Raw genomic sequence first — 11,461 nt, 5'->3', positions numbered from 1 at the left:
TGCCTCCAAAAGATCGTCTGGAGTCAAAGTCTGTCCTACATATGCAGCTTTAAGTCTTTGCATTTCCTGTTCCACTTTGTTGCTATTGTTATTATTGCATCCCTTTGACTCAGTTGTTTTCTTTTTTGACTCATCTCCAGTAGGGCCTTCCTTATTTTCAGAATCCATGCAACTGACCTCTTAAACCTTCCCCAGTCAGAAAAGTAGGTTATCAGCTGATGAATAGTTGGTGAATTCTCGACAATCACTGCATTAGCCATGAGATCCCTTTTTAACTCCTGGTCATCAGCATCAATGTCAAAATCTAAGCTGTTTACAGGCCAGTTTTTCCACAGAAATTCAGGGCCTTCAATCCATCATTGGTTTATCAAGAAACGATCCATTGTCAATCCTCTTGAGGCTTTGTCTGCAGGATTATGGGTGGTATGAACATACCTGTATTGTGGGACATCAGTTGCTCCTCGGATGGTAGATATCCTGTTTGCCACAAAGGTTTGAAACCTCCTGTCTACTATCAGTCCAGAAACATGACTTCAAAAGTGGAAGCTGTAATTTTGCCTTAATTTTCACACCTCTTTTCACTGCATTCTTGACGAGGGCCATTAATAACCCACCTCAATAGGGTCTTAATGGCATATGGTCCATTTCTGTGGCTGTTGATTACTTCCCAGGGTTCAAGCATTTTGGAGGCATTGGTGCCTATCAACAACTCCACATTAGCTTGGATACGAGAGATATCAACACCATCCAAGTATGGTCACTTAGCCAATTTGTTCTCTGTGATAATGTTGTCTGTGCTTACATGTATCCTCTTCTGGGTATAGACGTCTGGTAAGTCATAGAAAAGGGTTTCTGTGAGACTTGAAATCTCCAAACCTGTCAACCTGTAGCTGGAAACTGATGCTCTTGACCCCATGGTTTGTAGACTGATTTGAGCTTTCCTTCCATTCATATTCAGCTTCCTCGTCAAGTTTTTGGCACAGAATGTGGCTCTACTGTCTGGATACAGAGATGCATATGTTTATATAATTTTGTTTCCCTTGCTAGACTGGAAGGATGGACAGGATTCCATCACCATTCCCAGCTCCTGTATGACCACATGTTTGCCAGACCAGTACACTGCTCACAGATGCTTCCTTGGGCTGTTTAGAGTCTGTGCTGCTTGCTCTTACTCTTTGGTTTATATGAAGAATGCTGGGATGCTTTTGGCTGCACACTTTACAAATCAAGCGCTTGTTGCAATCTTTGCTCATGTGCACAATCATAAGGCAGCCAAAGAAGACTCCTTTCTCCTTTAGAAAGTTTATCTTGCCCCTATGCGATTTCTCCTCCAATTGTTGATAAACTATTTTGCAGTTGAACCTGGGGAGACTTTTTGTTTTCCTTGAATGTAGGCGTCTCAATGGTAGAGACAGTGTTTGGAAAACTGTCTTCTTTGAACCTTGGCTTTGATTGTGATTTCGTCCTGATGACATTTTTGCTTGTTTTAGTGGGCTGTGTATTCTGAATATGTCCAAATATTGGGTCAGATACAATTTGCACTTGATGCTCTATGAATGTGACAATGTCAATGAAGTGTGCCCTGCGGTTGATTCTTTGCATTATTTCACATGCAGAAACTCTCCATCTCTTTCTTAGCTTGTATGGAAGCTTCAAAATCACGGCTCTCATATTAGATGGCATGTCCAGTTCTCTCATGTATTGCACATCCTCCATTGCATTATAACATTGCTGGCCACTTGAGGACGTTCTCCATGTATGCTGCAGTGATTTTGTGTTCATTTCCAAAATGTTCCTCTAGCAGATGCTTAGCCATAATGTAGCCTCTGTCAGGATCCATATGCTAACAGCTACGCAATAAATCTTTGGCCTGACCACTTGTGTATTTATCTAGAAAATACAAGCAATCCCCTTTGCTGCCAGCATTCTTCTCCACACAATGTTCAAAGGCTCTGATGAATGTTTTATACTGCAGCAGATCCCCATCAAATGATGGAATTTCTCGTGGTGATAGTAAAGGAGCAGTTTGTTGTTGAATTAGTAATGATGGTATTTCATTTTGTCTTTGCAGTAAGTTGCAGAGCGCTGATGTTTCATCATTTATTTGAAGGGGTATTTGAGACTGATTGACATTTGGAGTGGTTAGCTGCACATGAGCATCCAAAAGAGGGTTAGGGTTAGGGTTAGGGTTAGGGTTTGCCTATTGTTTTCCATGCTTTGTTGTTTCCTTTAGTTGAACATCCTGGCAATTGTTTTGTTGTTGCATAAATGGTTTTTGTTGAGTCCACAGGGATAGGTAGATATTCCTTTGTCTGTGGGTTGAAAATGGTGGATGTTTCCTTTAATCTTGCTCCCTTCATATGAGTGTTGAAAGTGGTGGAAGTGTCCTTTAATTTTTCTGCTTTTTAAAATATGACTCCATTCCATTTGAGTGTGTTTTTGGGAGAGCTTGGCGACTGGAGGCTGATAATACTCGATAATATCGGGCTCCAGTCTTTCCTTTCTCCTCATCAGCTCCTCTGTTTGCTCCAGAACAGGAAATGCTCCAGAGCGTGTTCCTCTTTGAATGCTGCAGCGCGAGCTTCAAGTGCAGCTCTCTCTGCCTCAGTCTGGATGCGTGCTGATGTTGTTGAGGATTTGCTGCTTCTTGAGCTGGCATGACTTTTTCAACGCTGAAACGAATGTTTCAAACATTTGTTTCAATGTTGGAAATACTGTCATTGGGATTCACTTGACTTTCAGCACAGTTTTCATTATTAACATTTTCAGCAGGTTTGGGAGTGTCTGTATATGCAAGCCACCTGTTCACAGCATCAGTATATTCATTTACACTCAGCAATTTTGCTTTGAACCATACCTCATGTTTCTCTTTTTCGGCAGGGGGTAAATATTTTAACAGAGATTCATGTGTTTCTTTTGCTTCATTACACAGAGTTTTGTATTTGTTAAAAGCACACTGCACCTCTGTTTCATATTCTCTTTCCTGCATCAACTCTTTAATTGTTTTTAAATTTGATGCTTTGTTCAGTTTGGATTTTCTTGATTTTTGCAGCATTTCCAATTTTTCCAGCAATGCTTTTTGTGTCCATTTAATGGAACATTTATTGATAGATTGCTTTTCAATATTAACACCGGCAGCGCCTCCACGAGGTTGTGTGTCAGCCACGGCAGACTCATCAATATTAATACCCTTATTTTGTATCTTTGTATCAGAATCCATAATCAACACAATCAGAAACACTTATTTTACCAAATACCTTTCCCAGATAAACCCATAGATCACAGTTTATTTAAATACCCGTTTGAACCAATGCATTGGATTTTCAGTCATTATGTGTGCACACAATGTTTAAATGGCCATATATTTGTTGATAGCGCTACACATACCTCTGGTCCATTCATGTGCTGGTCGACAAAAGGTGTCCTGGTGATAGTATGTAGTCCTGGTTCAGTTCATCATTGTTCCACATTGTCCAAACGATCCAGCAATGACGTCCAGTTAGTCAGCTGTTCCCCTGAACGGCGATCCTGAATAGGAAGAACTCAGACGCATGTTGTGGGCAACAATAAATAACCAATGTCCAATAAGGTGTTTTTGAGTGCGGTGACCCATTTATTTTCATTCACTTATTTCTCACCTTAGCCCAGGTGTAACTTTGCATCCATAGATCATCAATATCATCACAGGTAAGTTTCCTTTCATCTGTTCTCTTAATCACAGGGTTTCATTCACCACAAAGAAAAGCGACTCACACTGACACGGTCAAAAACTGTTTGCCCTCCCCTTCACACTCACTGCACATTATCTGGGGCTCACCTATATGCCTTTTCTGGTGCTAAGCACCACCCACTGGTTAAACACAAAAACGGCATATACACAGATATGGTCTTCAATATAAAAAAGACAAAACAAAAAATAGAAACAAAAAATGAAACAAACAAAAGGAATTATATTATGGCTCCAACAGACACAATACACAACAGACACAATGTGTCTTAAAGTAACTGCTAAAGCAAGACAGATAAACTTCTTCTGTTGCTTAAACCGGCAAACACATAATCATGCCTTGTAAAGCAGCAGAAACATACCAGGGAGACAATAAAAAAGTATGTACTCTTCAATGGCTCAGGGGCTAGAGCTGGTCTTCATTCCCAGTTTCTTTGGTCCACATGTCGTCCTTAGATACTGAACCCCAGGTTGCTCCCGATGACTTAGCAGCAGGTTGCACATCCTGTCACCAGGTAGAATACCTCCAGAGCTTCATGATTATAAACACTTAAAGGTCCATGTTGTTGTCAAACACGGCCACTCTGTCAGTGACCTGCGTCTACTTATAGCGTTTTAGGTTTCCATCTGTGTCAGCTGTTTACGCTCCAGGATGCCGTTACCATAATGTCAACAAATGCACTTGGTGGAACGAGGCAGCACGGTCCTTATGTTTACAACAGCACACGATAACCAATTCAGATTGTCAAAATGGTTAGGATTAGGCAAAAAGAAGTCACAAACAGTTAGGTTTAGGCTAAAGAGGCACATGGTAAGGAGTAGGGAAGAAAACTCACCTGCACATGGGAAGTGAACTCTGGACTCCCACAGTTGTCAGTTGTTTGTTGGACACATCTACCTCCCCAGCCGTCTGATAAGCACACTCAGACTCTATGTGTTAAGTGGTTACTGTCAGCATAATGATGAGAAAGCACTGACAGAGCGGCACTTTTGACAAGTTTGAAGTGAGAATGGGCTTAAAGGTCCCATGGCATGCTCATTTTCAGTTTTGTATTTGTATTTGAGGTTTTTATTAGAACATGTTTCCATGATTTAATGTTCAAAAAACTCTTTTTTTCATACTGCCTTTATATTCCAGTGTTCACCCTGTGTCCGAAACACCCTTTTTCACATACACTATAGGCTGTGTGCACTTCACTGTGGATTTCTGAGTGTTTTGATAGTTTCATGGTATTTAATGTAGCACCTATAACTGTTTTATGGTGAAAAGGACGTGGAAATTTAAAATGGGCCCTTTATCGTTTTTTTTTTTTTTTCCTCTGTTATTAAAGACAGGTAAAAACTTACACCTGTTCATATAATTGAAGACTTTCTTGTTTTTTTCACAATCATACTATTTTTTTCAGGAGCCCAGAAAGAATACCTGCTACAATGCTGCTCCAACAGAGTATTCCAACCTGGAAGCTAACATCGCCCTGGTTCCTTTGTCAAAAAGCCCATGGGATTTTTCAGTTGGATTTTGGATCTTTGCAGAATGTTTGCGATACTTGCGATTTTGTTCAGCAAGATAATCTTCACCACTTAGGTTTTTTGAAGCCTAAATGCAATTGCCAGGATTAAAAACCTAATGTTAGGCTATAAACAAACTGCATTACGGTCACATGATAATAACTTTATTTATATAGCACCTTTAAAGTTTACAAAGTGCTTTGACAAACAAACAGAAGTGAGAGGAGTTTTACACATAAGTAACATGACAAAAAAGACCCAAAAAGTAATACCAAAAAGCCAGACAAACAAAAGAAACAATCACAAAACAGAAATAACAACAGCAACCCATCCCAGTAGGAATAAATGCTGTTTGAAGAGTGTTTGCGGTAAACACAGAATTAATAGTACTTCTAATAGACCTAAACAATACAATAAAATAAATAAATTAAATGATAAAAATAAATAAATAAAATAAAATAAAATAAAATATATAAATAGATGAATTAAATAAACCAAATTAAAAGTAATTAAGATAAAATAGAAATTAAGATAAAATTAAAATAGACGACATCACATAAAAGCAAGTCTATAAAAATGGATTTTAAGAAGTAATTTAAAAGACATAACGTCGCCACCACAGTGAGGCTGTAAAGCCGTGTCCAGTTCTGTAGTCTAATTTTGCCACTTGTTAGCATACTTACAAAGGCATTACAGTTCAGAGTGGGGTATTTACTGACGTATTTTATGTCGTAGAACAAAACATGAAATTCTCTTCAGCTTGTGTTAACCACAGACCTTATTTTTATTTTATTTCAACCAAAAACCCATTGACTTTGAGAGGATCTGAAATGCTAAGTCATTTCCCTTTTAGGGCTCACTCATTGGAAAAGTAAACTAAACTAAACTAACCTGCAAAACAGAAGATGGGAAACACATGAGAACACAGAGAGACTGTGAGACTTGAGGCTAACTGAAAATAAAAACAGGACTATTCAATTCAATTCAATTTTATTGATAAAGGCCATTATCATAAATCACAGTTTGCCTCAGAGGGCTTTACAGCATACCACATCCCTCTGTCCTTGGAGCCTCACAGCGCCTAAAGAAAAACTCCACAAAAATACCTTTGACAGGGGAAAAAAAGTGTTTATCCTTTTCTTGGAGGACAATGCTTTTACAAAGCATCGTAATAAAGGGTCATATTTAGCAGTTGTAAATGCATGTCAGACATTTATAAAGGGTTCTTACAGTAATTCTTACAAATAATGATCATAAGAGTGAGTGTCCAAATGTTATTCTTACTACAGCTGCTTTCTACAGCTGTAGTAGCTGTTAACTTGCTGTTGACTTCACTTCACTTCAGCTTATTATTCGTCTAAATACTTCTATCCCACACTGCTGCAACATTTTCACCTCACATCAGCATTCACACAGCACCATGAATCATGTGTAAAGACTGACCTGAAATCACTACATGTGAATTAGATTTGTGCATAATTCAACAGGTGCTGATTAACCCTTTCAAACCTGAGCAAATTGTCTTGCCTTTCTTCAAACGCATGGGAAAATGCAAAGTGCAAAAAAAGAATTGAACCAAAACTTAGTAAGAAATTAGTAAGTACTAAATTATTACCTGAAAAATAGTTCCGAAAAAAATGAATATTACCAGAAAATTAGTTAAGAAAAAAAGTAAAAAGGCCAAACAACAAACAAGAAAATGCCCTGGAAAAAGTATTTGAAAATTATTGAAAATTGTCTTTTCTCTTGCGTTTAAAAATAATTTTCTAAATCCACAACTTTATATTTGCAAAACATTTCTCACCTAGTTGCTCACTGCATTTTTTCCCTATGTTATAATATGATTTAATGTCTTTCAAAAACATATGGAAAAAGACAATGAGCAATTTGATGAGAAATGCCTTGCAAATTGAAAAAAAAAATATATATATATATATATATATATACACACACACACACACACACACAGGCACACATATATAATATATATATATATATATATATATATTCCTTGTGCATCACTTAAATAAGTGCGACACCTGTGTCCCTAAGGGTAAAAAATACCTTGCAATAAACACTGCCATAGAAATATTATGTATTAATGTATCATTCCATTTTTTATGAATGCCATTAGTAACTTCAGTTCTCACCATACATAGCAAATATTCATTCTGTTTCAAGGTTTTAACCCCTTAAATGCCAGTTTTCGTGATTAGAACGGGATTTTTATTTAAAACAAAAAACACAAAAAGTTAACAAAAAGTGTATTATTTTCCATCCCATACATGCAAAATTGATTTTTTGGGTGGGATTATTAAAGCCTGGGAGTGTCAAAGATTGGCAGAAACAGTGATTTCGATCCATTTTTATTTTTTGTGGGTCACGCTAACGCCTCGGGGTCCCCCGGGAAGAGCTGGATGAAGTGGCCGGGGAGAGGGAAGTCTGGGCTTCCCTGCTTAGGCTGCTGCCCCCGCGACCTGACCCCAGATAAGCGGAAGAAAATGGATGGATGGATGGATGGATGAATCATTTCTAATTTTTTTATGAATACCATTAGTAACTTAAGTTCTCACCATACATAGCAAATATTAAATCTGTTTCAAAACTTTAATGCCGTAAATGTCAGTTTTTGTGATTAGACTGTGATTTCTATTGAAGGAAAAAAACACAAAAAGTGTATTATTTTCCATCCCATACATGCAAAATTGATTTTTTTTTTTTTTTTAGGTTGGATTATCAAAGCCTGGGAGTGTCAAAGATTGGCAGAAACATTGATTTCGATCCATTTTTATTTTTTTTGTGCAGTGTCAGATTGTATAATAAGTGCAACACCTGTGTCCCATAGGGTAAAAAATAAACCCCAATAAATACTGCCATAGAAAAATGATCTATTAATGTATTATTCAATTTTTTGGATGAATACTATTATTAACTTCAGTTCTCACTATACATAGCAAATATTCATCCTGTTTCTGAATTTCAACCCTTTAAATGCCAGTTTTTGTGATAAGACCTGAATTTGTGTGTACCTTTTACTGGCCTAATACTTTACTTTGCTCTAGAAATGAAGCAAAAATAAACATTTATTTTTTAACAACAAGATTTATTTCAACAATAACAAACAAACAAACAAGAACAGGTAGATTGTTAGCAAGAAGATTATTAATAGATCACTGTAATTATAATTATCATTAGAACATTATAATTATTGGAACATTATGGCCTATTAGAAATTGTGTGTGTGTGTTTGTGTGTATGGGGTGGGGGGTTTAGTCCTCCAAGTACAAAGTGCAGGCGCACACAATGTGGTCTTTGCAGATACCTCTTCCACATCTGGAGCATCTCTTGGAACACTTGTTACCCCAATGGCAGAGATGGCACTTCTGCCTAGGTGCGGGAGTGGCTGCAGCTTGGCCAGGGGCTTGGTCTTCGTCGGAGGGTCGCCGTGCCCCCACTGCCATCGTGGTAGCGCTTGGTGTGCGGGGCAAACGTGATCTCTGGGCGATCAGTGGGTTGACCAGGCTTCTGCACTATAAAAAAATAAATAAAGAAAGAATAAATACCTTATCCAAGCTGTCCATAGCCCTTGCAATGGCTGTAATCCAATACAATCCTGGGCTTCTGGTGCTCTGCCTGCGAGACCAAGGCCTCCCGGTGTTTAGAGCTAAGCAGAATGATGTTCTTACCTCACTTTGGGATATAGCTGACAGCTGTGGTGGTCTGGGTGAAGGCGAAGTGGGACGACAGGCACTGTTGCTGCCGCACATCAAGGAGCTGTGGGGGTAACTCTGGCCTGTTGCGGCGAATGGTCCCGACCAAGGCCATCTTTCTCTCACTCAGCAGCTCCAAAGTGAAAGAAGTGAAACAATTGTCGGTAGTGACGGTGTGAACACTGAGCTACTCTGGCAGGTCCATCACCACCTGCTTGCCCTGCTGCTTCTCTGGCGGACCGTGAGGGGTAGCTTTGCCCAAATACGACTGCATGTTCTAGGTGTACGCTGTAGAAACATCGCAGAGCGCTCACAGCCTAAGACTGTATTTAGAGGATTTGCTCGGCATATACTGCCTGGAAGGGCAGCGGACTCTGAAGCTGACCAGTTACTTGACAAAACAGACATTTTCCCCTGGGTAGAAGGCCATTGGGAGCCACACCACCCACTTGCTCCAGACGTCCTGGATGGGAGCCAGCTTGTCGGGGTTATGGGCCTGGTGTGCTGGTCGATTGAGCCAGTCGTCAAAGCGGATGATGCGGCTCAGCAGGTTGAACCTCTTCTCCGACAATGTGGCACGGAAGATGGATAGTCCCTTGTGTTCACCCCACAGGCTGCGGGTTGATTCACCCTGGGAGCAAAACACACCAGCCAGGATGAGGAGCCTGATGTAGCCCCTGATTTTGGTGGTATCCACATCCCTCCAGTCATCATGGACACGCTGCCCCTCCAGGTTGGTCATCTTCACGGCGACCTAGATGATCTCAGCCGAGACAAAAATATCAAAACTGTCCCCCAGGTCGGCTATCCGGGAGATGGCATAGTGCTTGATGCCGGGACGAGGGAGATCCCAGCTGGCCAGTACCAGACCATGTCCTCATTAGTGGGAGACCAGGTTATCCCACTCCTCGACTTCCATCCAGGTGAGGGGCCACACGCTGTGTCTTCCTCCCCCTCTCCTCCGCTTGCTCCTCCATATCTGTGCTGTCATTGGACCCCAGCACAAACTCCACATTATCCTCTGTGCCTCCATATGAGTTGACTTCATCGGAGCGGTCTTTAGGTCTGTAGCTGTATCTGCTCTCTTGACCAGGTAGGATGAAATGAGACCCAATCTGATGGACACATATAAATGTGTTTATCTGGGATAGCGCCTTTGTAAACAAAGCCAGACTTTCCCAGGCTTTTGTTTTGGGTCACTTTGTGGGTAAGCTTTTGAACTCCCACAAGATGAAAGATATTTTTGTTATTTGACAGAGGACATGTGTAAACACAACATGTGTGTAGGTGCATGTGCGTGTGCATGATGAGGACAGGCTTTGAACTTTGTGCACATCATCGAGGGCTTTAAACCTGTTTGAAAAAGTAAGCATTTGTAGCTGTGCGTGATATAATATGATGATGGAAAAATATTGACATGGCCTCTCAGTGGTAGATATACAGTACATGAGAAAATATCACCACCTAGTGGAAAACAATAAAAAATAAAAATTTTGAAGGGATTTCAACACCAAGGAATGGCACTGCAATGTGAATCCAAAAAATGTGTTTTAAATGGGAGTCAATGGGACAAAAAATACCCTCTTTTTTCTCTCTCTCTCTTTCCTGAGATACCAAAATTCACCCCAAAATACACACCCTTAGCAAAAAATGTATGCCATATGCATCAAAACTACCAACATTATCCACAAGAAACAGTCCAAAAGGGTAAAAAATACCCCTAGGGAAACAGAAACAGAAGGGATATATATATATATTAAAAATATATCAAAAATTTTAAATAAAAAAATATTATGGAGTAATTATAATTATCAAGCTTTTTTCAGGTTATTTCTCTGTTTGTTTGTCGTTATTTTTTCCACTTTTACAGTTTGAGTTTTGTGCTGATTTTCAGGTAATTTTCTTGTACTTCATACTAAATTCTTGTGAGTCATTTCTTCTTAAATTCCATGTTTCTGAAAGAAATCAGGCCAGTTTGGCTAGGTTTTAAAGGGTTAAAAAGTTTAGACTGGACAGTGGGGAAACCGTGTGCAGCCTGCTGCAGTAGAAGAGCGACACCCAGTGGAGAAACATGACAGCGCATGTTGTTATTTCACCTCTGCTTCCCTGACTTCAGCTTTGTAATATTCTCACACTGTGTTTGTAACATTTGTCTCTGTGTGTTTCCTGTGAGTGAGAGCTGTTTGTTTGTCTCTGTGTCACTCCTATGAAAGCTGTGAGTTATCAGCAGGCTGACACCTGCTGCAGGAGTCGCTTATCTTCCGCTGTTGCGTGGGATGCGTTCTTGCTGTCGGAAATATTGGTGTCGAACATAAACGCCTAATGGTAAATGCTGCAATAATTTAAAGTTGATGTTATTCATGACCATGACGCCATGTCACAACTGCAGACAAAATGAACATGGAGGTTTAGCAGCCCATATCAGCCGACCTTGCTACAATATATCCATGATATTAACAGAGTTTATGCACGTTATGTAAGTAAGTATGTGAAATGCAGTATGCCAAAAATACCA

The sequence above is a fragment of the Plectropomus leopardus genome, chromosome 10, assembly GCF_008729295.1.
Source record: "Plectropomus leopardus isolate mb chromosome 10, YSFRI_Pleo_2.0, whole genome shotgun sequence".
NCBI classification, from domain to species: Eukaryota; Metazoa; Chordata; class Actinopteri; order Perciformes; family Serranidae; genus Plectropomus; species Plectropomus leopardus.
The sequence above is the reverse complement of the archived record's forward strand: the minus strand, read 5'-3'. Positions refer to the sequence as shown.